The sequence below is a fragment of the Pleurodeles waltl genome, chromosome 12 (genome assembly GCF_031143425.1).
Source record: "Pleurodeles waltl isolate 20211129_DDA chromosome 12, aPleWal1.hap1.20221129, whole genome shotgun sequence".
NCBI lineage: Eukaryota > Metazoa > Chordata > Amphibia > Caudata > Salamandridae > Pleurodeles > Pleurodeles waltl.
In genome coordinates, this window is record NC_090451.1 from 306,011,511 (window position 1) to 306,025,288 (window position 13,778).

The 13,778-nt window shown below is 48.0% G+C and overlaps 1 protein-coding gene across 1 annotated transcript in view; it reads right to left on the minus strand.

The window, feature by feature from the left end:
* RBL2 (RB transcriptional corepressor like 2) overlaps nucleotides 1–13,778 on the minus strand; it is a 533,156-nt gene that overhangs the window by 93,976 nt on the left and 425,402 nt on the right. The gene's annotated exons all lie outside the window — the stretch shown is intronic.

Sequence of the window (13,778 nt, forward strand, 5' to 3'; positions counted from 1 at the left end):
TGCACAGGTGTACTGTCCTGCAAGGACAGGCAAGGGCTTACTGTCTCCCAACCTGGACAGCTGGCAGAGAGGACCAAGAGGACCACTCCAGACCACCACCTGTGATGCAAGATCCACCGAGTTCCGGAGGAAAGCAGATCCACGCAGCGGGTCGTCGTTGCAGTTGGTGCCTGCAGATGCAGGGGGGAGACTCTTTCACTCCAAGGGAGATACCTCTTGGTGCAGGCACAAGACTTGTAAACCTCAGGGGATACCCCGCTGGGGAAATGTTGCAGTTGCTGGAAGGAGCCGGTGAAACAATGTTGCAAAGCGGAGTCGTCACTGAAGTGGCAGATTGTTGGTTCCTTAAGAGTCCAGTTCTGGTTCCAGTGGCCAGAAGATGACTGTACTTCAGAATATTTTGGGAGGGGTGGCGGGATCACTGTTTTATATAATGCATATGTAAGCCAGATTTTGAGTAATACAGGGTAGCCCTGTGCTTTTTCACTTGGCTAGTGCGAAGCAGATTGTAATGCAGACGACTACCCACATTGACAAAATCCTTTGTGGCACAGCCTTATCTTTCTTTGTCCCTAAGTTCCCTAAAAAAGCAGATTGTTCGCTCACTAGTCTTTATTGCGATTAATGTCCAGTCTCTTTTGGGGTCCAGCCGATGGAGTCTTTTCTCTTGTTTTGAGGAGTAAGGCAGAGCAAAGAACGTTTCGGAAGGTGATGGATTGACCAACGTGAAAAGGAGTCACACCTTTAGGCAAAAAGCTCCACCCTGGACCTCAACACCAGTTTATCTAGGGAAAAACACACAGCCAGCTTAAGTGATCTCAAAGAGGAAGACAGTTCTGAGAGTCAGAAGAAGCAACAAGCAGCTCTGCATTCACTGGATGGGGTGCACATGAGAAATTTCAGGACCAAATTAACTTCCTGGTGTAGCATCACATCTTGAAAGGGAACATGTGTCAAACTTTTAACAAACTGCATCTGTACAGGGGAGCTAAAAAGGACGGTGAGTCTAGCAAGAGCACAAAAAGTCGAAAGGGCTGACAAATAGCATTTAATAGTGCCCACCGCAAGATCTTGCTGAGTGAAAGACAACAAACAATGAACAATGACAGTCTGGCTGGTAAGGGGCTTGTATTCTAAACACCATACCAGGGAAGAAATTTCTCTCAGGATCCAGCATAAATGCACTTTGTAAAGGAATGCCTGAAAGTGAGGATGACATCACCAACCTCAGGTGGAAGATCAAATGCAGTCAGCTGCTGTACCTCAAGCTCCATGTACGGCAGTATAGATCGAGCAGGTTCAAGTGCAGTCCTTGACCTGCTGCTATGACACAAGATCCTCCTGAAAGAAGTAGCCTGATCGGAGGACATTTGTTCATACCCAGGAGGTAAGGGTATCACATTCTTAGTCCATGTAGACTGGAGCCACTGGGATTACTTGGGCCTGGTAATTCCTGATCTTCTTCAGAACACAGGGCAGGAGAGGTCGTGGCGGAAAGACATATAGGAGTTCCATGCGCCACTCAATCCAGAATTTGTCTCCTAAAGAAAGCTTTCTGGGCAATCCAATGAGCTGAAGTGTTGACACTGTCAGTTCGTGACAGAGGTGAAAAGTTCCATTCCCACTGTCAGAAGAAGCCCAGCGCCACTTCAGGGTGCAACTGCCATTCATGATCAGCCAGGCACTGCCAGCTGAAACCACAATTGCTTGTCCAACCTGGGGTTTAAAGGTCCCGTCAAGTGGGGCACGATCCTGATGATCCAGCCAACTCCAAAGGAACAGGACCCAAAACCCCATTCCACCCTGCTTGCTGAGGTACCACAAGGCGGTGGTGTTGTTCATGAGAACCCAACTGTCAGCTCTGTGGGGGGGGAGGGGGAGGGTTCTCCTGGTGGTTATGTGGCAGTTGAGCAGCCATCACTGCAGGTTTTTTGCAGGCTCCTACAAAACCTGGATGACATCCAACAGGTTTCCTTGCTGCTGGGTCCACTGAGACTTCAGATTCCATTGCAGAGGCTGCATATGCCTTCTGAGGAAGCAGACAAGCAGGATGCATGAGGCCAAGAAGCCGTAGAACTGTTTGCATTAAGATCCAGGCCCAAGCCTGAAACATCAGGATCATAGCCTGAGTGTCCTGGCTCGGTGTGGTGGTGGAAAGGCCCTTAACTGCACCACGTTCACTATTGCTCCTGTAAAAAGAAGTCTTTGTGACTTGGGCTCATTGGCCGAGGATCCCAACGATCCGAAAATTCACAGTCGTCTGGATGTGGTATACGACTGACTGTGTCACGCTTGCCTTAAACAACCAGTTCTCAAGGTAGGGGAAAACTGTTATCCTCCACTTTCAAAGATAGGTGGCATCCACGAAGTATCACCTACGTGAACACAAGAGGGGAGCTGTTCAGGCAGAAGGGGATCACATCAAACTACAAATGCTCTTGACCAACCTTAAACCCCAGGTAAACGTCCATGGGACTGCAGGATGGGCACATGAAAGTACGTGTCCTTTAGGTACAAGGGTTTCATCCAGTCCCTCAGATTCAGGTCAGACACAACCTAGCCACGTGAGAGGATTTTGAATTGGTCATTCCTCAGGGGCTGAAGATCTGGAACAGGACAAAACCCTCCATACTTCTTGGGCAGAAGGAAATAGCAGAAGTAACATCTTTTTGCTATTTCTAGTCTGCAAACCTCTCATTGGCCCCTTTGGACAATAGAGCTCACACATCTGAAGTAAGATAGATAGGTGCTCCTCTGGAAGCTGCTCTCATGTGGGTAGAAGTTGTGAAGGGTCAGAAAGGAACATAAGGGCAAAAGCTGTTTGATGATCTGGTAGATTGCTACCCTTGGAGAAAACGTTTGATCCTCTCTTCAACAGGAAGATCATGCGCCGCTAAGGGCAAACTAAAGCTGCCTGGTGTTAAGGGCAAACTAAAGGGACTTGGGGACTGATGGTGCAGGGGTGGGGCACATAAAACAGTATCCTGATGACCTGTGCTGTCAACTTAACCATGTCCCTGGTTATAAAAAGTCGAAAGTGAGTGTTTGGGGGCAGTGGGGGAAGACTGCTGTTGTCTATACGCCAACCCTGTGGAGTAGTCGCAGAAGGGTCCAAACTGATGACAGAACCATATGGAATGGTGAAAAGGCCCAAAGAACATGCCATAGCTCTACTTTGAAAGCGTTTGAGGACTGAATCAGCCTTTACACCAAAAAGGTGGGATCCATCAAATGGCATATCCATAAAGGATGCCTGCACATCACTACGGTCACCCGCTCCCAACAAGCAAACAGTAGTAGCCGGACCAGCCCAAAATACATATATGGCTGCATACTGCCCATCTTAATTGGTTTGTGACAGGGAGGGCATAAACTTCTCTGTGACTGCTGTCAAGATCTCGCTGGAAAAAGAGATTATGTTTAACAGCCTACCAAGCAGACTTCAATGACTAACCTTAAGGCTAGGACTGAAGTCAATATTAGTTTCCTGAATGTTTCAAACCTTTTTGAATCTCTAACTGGAGGGGTTGTGAGGGAATGAATTAAAATTGTCTTTGATGGTGAAATGCCTGGACCATCACATTTTCAGTAGTAGGGTACTGTGTGAGAAAATCTGGATTGTCGGGCACCGGTCTGTGGCATCTGGCTACATGCCTGTTCACCTGAGGGCAAGAGCAAGGTTTAGACCAAATGCCCATAAGGGTGTCAGTTAGGGCATCAGCATATTAAAGTAAGTGCTCAGACGAGGCAGGTCCAGGGTGCAAAACCTAAGTAAGAACATATTTTAGGAGAGTACCCCTTTTGGACATGGTCACCCCTACTTTTTGGTCAATGTTACTGAGGTTTTTCTACTGAGGTGCACTGGGCCCCTGCCAAGCAGGTCCCCAGTGTAGGAAGCTGGCTCTTTATAAAGTGGACCAAAATGAGGAACACTGTACAAAGAGTCCAAGCAATCCCTAGAGGTATAACAGATGCACAAACAACATCCCAAATGCTCTCTTTTCTGGTAGTGTGGTCGAGCAGATAGGCATATCAGAGGGTAGTGCTAAGCACGTAAGGCACACACCCATGCAGTAAGAGATGATAAACACTCAAAGAAATGCAACAACAATAAAATTTACTTTTATATAAACTTGGAAACTAAGATCACTGGAATCAGGTAAGTACTTTTCGAGTTATGAATTTTCATAGTTTTCGAAAGTAGACTGCATATTTCAGGAAGCTGCAATGCAATCCTACGTAGGAAAACAAAAACAGAAAACCAGGTAGAGTACAACTGTAGGAAGCTGGCTTTGTATATGCTATACCAAAGTGAGGTATAGTGTGCACAGAGTCCAGGGGTTCCCCAGAGGCTTAACAGAGGCTAAAGTAGATAATACTAATGCCCTCTTTCGTGGTAGTGTGGTAGAGCAGTTAGGCTTATCACAGGGTGCAAAGCATTTGAAGCGCACACTCAATGACTAACTCCAGGTCAATGTTTTTATATAGCAAAAATATATTTTTGTTACTTTATTACTAGAACCAAAAGGTCTTTGTTGCAGGTAAGTACAGTTATAAGTTGTTATCAGACATATGTATCAAATGTACTTTTTGCATATAAAGAAGTTTACAAGTAAGTAACACTTTTCAATTTTCGAAGTTGACAGTGAAATTTTTCATAAGAATCAATGCAGTCCTAGGGGAGGAAAAGTGTTAACACATTTAACAGGTAAGTACTCGACTTACGATCCCAGTCTTCAGGGGTTAGGATGTCCATATGTCAAAGTTCAAGTTGGCCCACAAAGGGCACAACCAGCAACATGGAGCCGGCTGGGTGCAGAGGCCAAAGAGGACTGGGGCATTTAGTTGAAAACAGATGGTAGGTAAGTACCTCTGGTTTTAGAACACAGGTCTGGGGGGTTTTAGGTCAGCACCTGAGGGAGCCATAGGTCAACACCAAACACACAGCGTCAGTAGCACAGGGGCGGCCAGATGCAGAGTGTAGACACAGCGTCAGGTGCCCAATGCTTCTCAATAGGGGAACCTGGGGGCTCACAAAGATGCTACAGGCTGGGTCCAGGGGGTCGCTTCCAGAAAACCAAAGGACAAGTAGGAGAGGTGCCCAATGAACATTGCCGATCCCCAAGGCCAGGGGCTGCGGATGCAGGGGAACCTTTGGGAGTCAGGAATCTTGTCGGCTCCGGTCACAGTCAGGGGGGTCCTCCGTATACGGCTGCAGGCGTTGTGTTGGCCAGGAGGGGTCAACAGAGGGTGGACTCAAGATCAGAATCGCCTGGGGACCTTCTCTGGACTGGTGGGCCACCTGGACTTAGGCTGTGGGCGTTGGGTGGAGATTGGGCAGGGCTCGCAGATCCAGGGGGCTTATTGAGTCTTTTTGGAGGGTTTCTTCTGGACAGGGACGCAGCCCTCTGGAGTTCTTGGTCCTCTGCCAGGTAGGCAGTCCTCTGAGGGTTTCTAGAGGTTGCTCTTCATGCAGGATGCATCGTCTTTTTGTAGCATTAGTCTTGAAGCTGCAGACAGGCCGGTAGGGCTGGGGCCAAGTCAGTTTGTCATCTAGAGTCTTCACAGCTGGGGCCGGCTCTGCAGTCCTCCTTCTTTCTTCCTTCTTGAGGTTGCCAGGAATCTTTTGAGTGAGGTTTAGGGGTGCCCGTAGATACTAGATTTATGGGCGTTACAGGGGTCAGAGGGCAGTAGCCAATGGCTACTGTCCCCGAGGGTGGCTACACCCTTCCTGTGCCCACTCCCTATTGGTCCCTCTCCTTCAAATCAAGATGTAAGATTTTGCAAGGAGGGGGTCAGCTTCAGTTCTGGACACCTTAGGGGTGGTTCTAGCTGCAGTAGTCACTCCTCTTTATTTTACCTAATTTTCCTGCCGGACCTGCCGCCAAAAGTAGGGTTTGGTCTGGGGACCAGGCATCTCCACTAGCAGGATTGCCCTCCTGGTGCACTGTAACAGGAGGACTGAGCCTTTGAGACTCAATGCCAAGTGTTACATTTCCTGCAGGGGAGAGGTGTGAAGCAACTACACCCAGAAGAGGCTTGGCTCCTGACCCCACGGAGCACAAGGGGTCTCACACCATGGCGTCAGAAACTGGTATGTCTGACCTGCATTAAACGGTTAGGTAAATTATAGGGGGATCTCTAAGATGCCCTCTGGGTGCATTTTTAATTAAATCCAACACTGGAATCAGTGTGGGTTTATTGTGCTGAGATATGTGATACCAAACTTCCCAGTATTCAGTGAAACCATTATGGAGCTGTGGAGTTCATAATGACAAACTCCCAGCCCATGTAATTAATATAGCCACAATGCACTTACAATGTCTAAGAATGGACTTAGACACTGTAGGGACATAATGCACATGCAGTTATGCCCTCACCTGTGGTATAGTGCACACCTTGCCTCAGGGCTGTAAGGCCTGCTAGAGGGGTGACTTACCTATTCCACAGGCAATGTTTTGTGGGCATGGCACCCTGGGAGGGATGCCATGTTAACTTTACCTTTTCCTCCCCATCAACACAAACAATCTGCAATGGCAGTGTGCATCTGTTTGGTGAGGGGTCCCTTTGGGTAGCACAATACATGCTGCAGCCCTTAGGAACCCTCCCTAGCCACAGAGCCTTTGATACCACTGGTACCATTTACAAGGGTCTTAGCTATCTGTTAATTGTGGAAACAATGGTGCAGTTTAGGAAAAGAACACTGGTGCTGGGGCCTGGTTAGCAGGATCCCAGAACACACACAGTCAAGTTAGCACAAATACCAGCCAAAAAGTGTGGGGGGTAACCATGCCAAAAGGGGCACTTCCCTACAACAACTTATGGGACCAATCTCCAGGACGTAAGAGGGTTTGGGGCAGGGTCCAAGGCCACACCCACAGGTCACCTCGGGAAGCTCTGGTGCATCGCGGGTGCAGAGGTGTGTTATGGTGTCAGGTGTCCTATTCAAGTCTATGGAGATCGGCCCGGTTACAAATTTGCTGTAGGGATGGACTGGTAGGACAGTCCAGGGGAACCCACAGCGGGGCTTGACCCTTGAGGTCCTCGGGCAAATGTGGACACCGTCAGTCTACTGCTCCTGGGGCTGTAGGGTGCAAGTACAAGGGTGTCTTCTGCTGTCAGGTCCAGCACTGGAGTTCATCATGGTTGCAGGGAGACCCGCAGAACCACTCTGCAGGTGTAGACTGGGGGTCCAGTACGACTCAGCCAACACGTAGGCTCAGGTCTCAAAAGATGGGGAGATGTGGGGGTACCCTTGGTTCTCCTCTTCTGGTTCCGGGGTGGGTGGTTTCAGAGGTGACCTAAGGTGTCGGGTTTTGCCACATGGTCACTAGTGGTTGCCGGTCTGCAGAAACAGCCTACTGATGCCATGATGAAGTCCACAGTGGGCTTGCACATGGTGGGCCACTCTTTTGGAGGACCAGGGGACCATGCTGACACTATTGGTCCACCTCGACACAGGTCAGGTGGCTTGGGTGCAGTGGTAATGTCCAGCATCGGGTTTTTGGCAGTCCTGGTCCTCACAGTTCTTTCTTGGTGGGGCCTGCGGATACAGGGGAGAAGCTCCTCTACTCCAAGGAAGCTCTTCTTGGCAATTTGCAGAGCACAGGCAACTCTCCCAGTTTCTTGGAGCCTGCAGCGGCAGGACAGGTCTGTTGTTCTTCGAGGGTCGGGTGCAGCAGGCAGGCCGGCAGGGTTGGAGCCAAGTCAGTCGTGCTCCTTGGTTCTCTGGTTTAGCAGGTGTCTCGTCCACTTCTCCTTTTGTGTCAATAAAAAAATTGCCAACCTGATATCGGGGGGATTCCTAAATACTCAATTTAGGGGGCGTTAAGGGGAGTGAAGAGTAGTAGCGTGGGGCTGCCCATCCTTGGGGTCACTACACCCCGTAGATGACCACTTTCTGTGGGGAGTGGGTATTACCCTGTCCAGAGGTCCTAATTTCCACCACACGCAAGATGGCGGAATTTCCTAAGTTGTGTCCACTTCAGGCTGGCCAGCCTAGGAGTGTTCCCAGTCTGGAAGTGTGACATGCCTCCTGCATGCTAATTGTCCCGCCTGTCCAGGTGCCAGATGGGCCCTGGGGCAGGGGGTTGGCATCTTCCTCTGGGGAAGGCCAGATCTGCATACCAAAGGCGGTGCCCTTCTTTGAAGCTCCTGCCTTGGAATGAAAGTCATCCTGTGGGGAGGGGTGGGTAGCACTCCAGCCTGGACAGGTTTTTGTTTCTGACCTCTCAAGAGCAGAGGCGCTGCCCCTGGGAAGTCAGATTCTCGTATGTTGGTGGCAGGCTGGCCAGAACCGGTCAGTGAGCTCAACAGCAGTTGGTAGGTTTTTCAGGGGACACCCTCTAAGGTACCCTCTGGGTGCATGTATATTAATAAATCTATCACTGGAATCAGTGAGGGTTTATTATTACGAGATGTTTGATACCAAACATCCCTAGGTTCGGAGAAGCCATCATTTAGCTGGGGAACTCGTAGTGACCAGTGTCCAGTACATGTATTTAAAACGGCTTCCATGTACACTCACTATGTCTAAGAATCGACAAGGACACAGTAGGGGCATATTTGTTCATGCATATATGCCCTCACTTGTAATTTAATGCACCCTGACTTAGGGCTGAAGGCCTGTTGTAGGGGTGACTTACAGATATTACAAGCAGTGTTTTATGGGACATGGCACACAAGTGTGTGCCGTGTTGTTTTCTCAATTTTGGGAGCACCTTGTCACACAGCCCACAACGGCAGTCTGCATAAGGTTGGTGCTGCGTCCCTTAGAGTGGCACAAGTTGTGCTGCAGCTCTGAGGGGCCCTCTTCAGTACCCATTCCCTAAGTACCAGGGTACCAATTACTAGGGACTTACAGGGGGGAGAACGGCCTAGTCAGTTGGGGATAAGTGACCAGGTGTCTTGTTTTAGGGAAAGAACACTGGAACTGGAGACCTGGATAGAAGGAAGCCAGTGCACGTCAGTCGAAGTTGCATCTAAAAACCAGGCCAAAAGTATGTGTGTGTGTGTGGGGGGGAGGGGATTCTAAAACCATAACCCAGCTCCCTACACCCAGTGCCAGGACTCTTTCCCTAAAACAAGGTAAAATGGGTACAATTGGCACACACTCCTGTACCTCTAAGTCCCTAGTAAATGGTACCCTTAGTACCTAGGGCCTGGCATTGGAGAGGGTCCCAAAGGGCTGCAGCATCTCTTGTGCCACTGTCAGGGAACCCCCCTCGAAAACAAAAGTTGCACACAGCTGCCATTGCAGACTGCATGTCCTGGTGCATGTCAGGCAAAGACACAATATTGCACACCCATTGTGTGCCATGTCCTGCTCACTGCATCTAAATATAGGTAAGTCACCCCTACAAAAGGCATTGGAGCACTAAGGCAGGGTGTATTATATTTGATATGAGGACCTATCTGCATGAGCAGATATGCCACTGTGATGTCTAGTTAATTACTGGACATTGCAGGTGAACAGGGAAGCCATCTTAAGGTATGTACTGGACACTTATTATTATTAGTTCCCTAGCTACATAATGGCTTCACTGAAATCTATGGTGTTTGGTATCAAACATTTGTCTTAATAAATACAGGCTGATGCCAGCCTTAGATTTATTATGATGTGCACCCAGATGGCACCTTACAGGTGTCCCCTGAAACCTACTAGTCCTTTAGTGTACTGGCTGACTGCTATCGACCAGCCTGCCACCAGAGAAATTCTTCTAACCCCCTGGAGGAGAGAGCCTGCACTCTCAGAGGCCAGAAACAATGCCTGCTTCGGAGGAAGGTGTTATCACCTACTCCAGCTGGATGGCTAATGAATCTACATACCAAAGCCAGAGACTTCAAAGGCCCTGCCACATTTGGTATGCAACCCTGGCTTCCCCAGACCTGGAAGTTGCCACCTCCTGCCCTGAGGGCCACTTGGCACCAAGACAGGCAGGAAAATGAGTTAGGCAATAGGCATGTTCCACCTTTAGGTTAGTCACACCCCTATGGTGGACTATCTGAAGTGGACACTTGAGGAAGGTTCCACCATCTTGATTTTGGTGGAACTAGGAATTCTGGGACAGGGTTTTGCCCACCTCCCACAAGAAGCAGTCATATGGGGATGTAGTGACCCCAAGAGTAAGTAGCAAATTGGCTACTACTCTACACTCCCCATTACACACCCCTAAATTGAGTATAACGGTGGCCCTCTGACACCAAAGGAACTGATTTGTCAGACCCAAGAAGAAGAGGATGAAGAAGAGCCAAAGGAGTGAGAACTGTGGATTTTTGGCTCGAAACCCTGCCTACCTAACTGCTTCTGTCCCGGCAATTGCGACATCCCATCTTGTCCTGCAGCTGTGGGGACTCCAAAAGACTCAGAGGTTGTCCAGCACTTTGCCAACCCATCAGCATCTCATTTGGAGTGGAGGAGCCACTTCCCTGCTTCCTGCAGGCACCAACCGCAACGTCTGGTTCACCATCCTGCTGACCACTGGGTCTTCCTACACAGCAGCCAACAAGGAGGAGGTCACCATGCTCCAAGAGGCTAGTTCCATATCCCCAACAAATGAGAAGACATCAGGACCAACCAGAGCCGTCCTGCACCAGTACCTGGAGTACCAGACCCCCTTGCAGTAGCCAAGGCTTGCTGAACTCCAATCCGGATTCCAATGTCTCATACAAAGGCCAGCCATCGAGGGACATCAGCATCGCAGAAGACATTGCCCAAAATAGTCCAGCTGCCCTGTTTTGTCCCTCTTCTTGCAGGTCCCACAAAGAACACTTGGTGACGCAGGAGCACCGACAACAAACACCCTCTGCACCTGAGCTCCACAACATCAGACAGTGTTCCCTTACTCCCAGCACCCTCACCGACCCAATCTCCTCCACTGGGCACTCTCTGACTTGTCCCCAAGTCCCCTCTTGTAGTTTCTTCTAGGAGGCCCCCCCCTTCCCACCGTTGCCAACTGTGCAGTGCGCAAGATACCCGACTCGACTACCAACATTGCACCAGGACACCCCGGGGCAGGTCAAACTGTACTGCTGGTCTTGCTTGTGACCTTGCACCCCTAGCACACTACAGTCCACAGGGGACCCCCGGAGAACTATTTGCAAGGACCTCTATCCAGTAAAAGTACTTCTAAGTCTTTACTGCGTAAAAGCGCATTTGAGTAAAAGTGTTACTTACTTACTAAATAGATAGAACTGCAACAGTACTTGTCTTTTTCTGGCGTTGAAACATATAAACAAAGTAACTATTTTTCTAAACATTGGCCTAGAGTTCCTTCTTGAGTGTGTCTCATTTATTGACTCTGTGTGTCCAACAAATGCTTAGAACTACCCTCTGATAAGCCTAACTGCCCGACCACACTACAACAAAAGAGAGCTTTGGTGTTATCACTTTTACCCCTATAAACCAATAAGTGGTGCCTATACTATCAGAAAAGTGCACCCCTGCATTCTGTACACTGCATAGATAGCCAGCTTCCCACACAAATGTCTTGAGTTCAACAGAAAACAGCTGTAGGTCCAGGACCTCAACTGTTCTTCTAATTACAACAGGAAAGGAAGCATTCTCTTCCACTGATGGTCTAAAGGGCAAAATCAACCCTGTATCAGCAGATGTATGATACCCACTGGCCTTTTTTAAGTCCATGTAGAAACGTTTACCCTCATTTTATAAGGGTAAATCATCCCATATCCATGTCCTGTTGGTGGCAAACTTTGATTAGAAACAGAACCAAAAAAGATGATAGTGCCTCTAAGGATGGATCTGTTGGAGTGTGTTGTCTGGGCCAGACAAGTCAGTGGAGTGGAGTCATAGCATGACAGTGGTCAGGGTCGAGACAGGTTTGGGCTTGGGGTCGATATCACAGTCGACACAAGATCACCCCTCCGGTGCCAGATAAGTTAGTACTGGCATCAACAAAAAGGCAGACTGGTGCAGGTCTTGAAGCCTGACTGGAAGTCAGCACCAGAGTTGGTGCGGAACCTGAGGCGGTTACAGGAGTACAGATTGCACCGAGGACAGAACCACTTGAGGTAATCAAACTGGAGGTCCCTACAGAGCCTTGGGGCCTGAAGGTGTGCCTGAGGGAGCCAGAAGAGAGGCAAAATATGCAGCATTGTCTCCTTTATGACCTCTACCTACTACAGCATAGTGAATGGCCCATAGAATTTGGGGCTCACAGGGGTGAGTTGCAGAATCGCTTCCTCAATCAGGGATTGGGAGCAAGATCAAATGGCACTTTGACTCCCTTGCGACTTCTATTTTTACAGTGATGGGATTGGATAGAGACCCACTTCAACTTCTTAGGCTTCTTCTTTGACTTGGACTTTAGCTGACTGGACAACTTCGACCACGAAGAAGACCTGTCATTGGAGTGGCCTTGAGAGCAGTACCAGGTCCGCATCCTTAACTTGAGTGGGACTTACAAGAAGTCTGTGACGTCTTTCAATGGTCGCTTCACTGTCCCGGATTGCCTTAGATTGTATGAGGGCACATTTTTCGCACAACTGAGTCGAGGCTTGAGTTCAAACACCAAAGGCACATCTCGTATGGGTCCATAAAGACATGTGTCTCCGATAGTCACAGCATGGTTTGAACCCTGTAGTCTTCGGTGGGGACACAGTTCCCTTGCACACTGAAATTCAATTTGGGGAAAAGCATCAACCGACGAAAAAAGGGCCCAGAGCTCTAGATCCCGTTCAAAGGCACAGGAAAAATAAAACTGGCATCGACATGCAGAAGTGACACTTTTATGTGGCTACCTAGTAGCACACATGCACACTGCTATGAAAACTTCCAGATTCAATCTGGCCCTTGTGGAGTATTCTAAAGGTGAGGAATCTGCAGTCAGAGGTATCTAGCAGAAATATAGCCATACTCGTGTAGTGCCTAGGCACTAGCCCAAAAAAGAAGAAGAAATTAAACTTTTGACAGTTATCTGGATTAGTGTTTGAGGATATTAAAGGGAAGTGCCATCCCCCGACCCTTTACATAGGTCCCATTTGTGACTCAGGATCTGCATGTATGAAAGGGACACATGTACTTCTTCAATGAGGAAACAACCTATTGCATAGACTCCAGTGATTATTGGTGAATCTGGTCTTAAATTTGCATAATCTGAAAAATGCCTCAGATGCTGTAGTTGCAAACACATAATACAACCAAATTCTGCTGCAAATATGAATTACTGGAAAAAGAGACAAATGACATACAAAAAACGTACATGTAATGAAGAATTACACAACTGAGAGGGTGTGGTAAATGAATTTGAGGAAACAACATTTAAAATAGTACAAAAGCGAGAGGTCTTGAAGAAATAGAAAATTAGTCAACATGCAACATTTGTAAAGTGTTGTTGGTAAAAAGTTAACCAAAAGTGAAAAGTGACTACAAATTCCACTGCCTCAACTACGTCTTCAGCAAAAGAAATGAAAACATTTAAGTGACAAAAGATCTATATTTATGTCTGAATTTCTGTCTCTTTAGTGGCACTAGTGGGGTCTATAACTGCATAGTGGTTTACCTGTTTAAGCCTGAACAATAATTAAGGCAACAACAGAGATCATTGGTGCTGTTAACCTTGCATAATAAACTATCTTGCATCTTGAACCCTAGTGGACACATTTGAACTAGTTTTCATTACAAGTACATGCAGGGAAGTACCCCACTTACTACTTTGGCATCTTGCAAAATTACAAAAACATCTGAACCTATTTGGCTTAAATAAATCAAAACTAAGCCTGCTTGTCAAATTGGTGATCAAACATTAAAAGCAAACTGG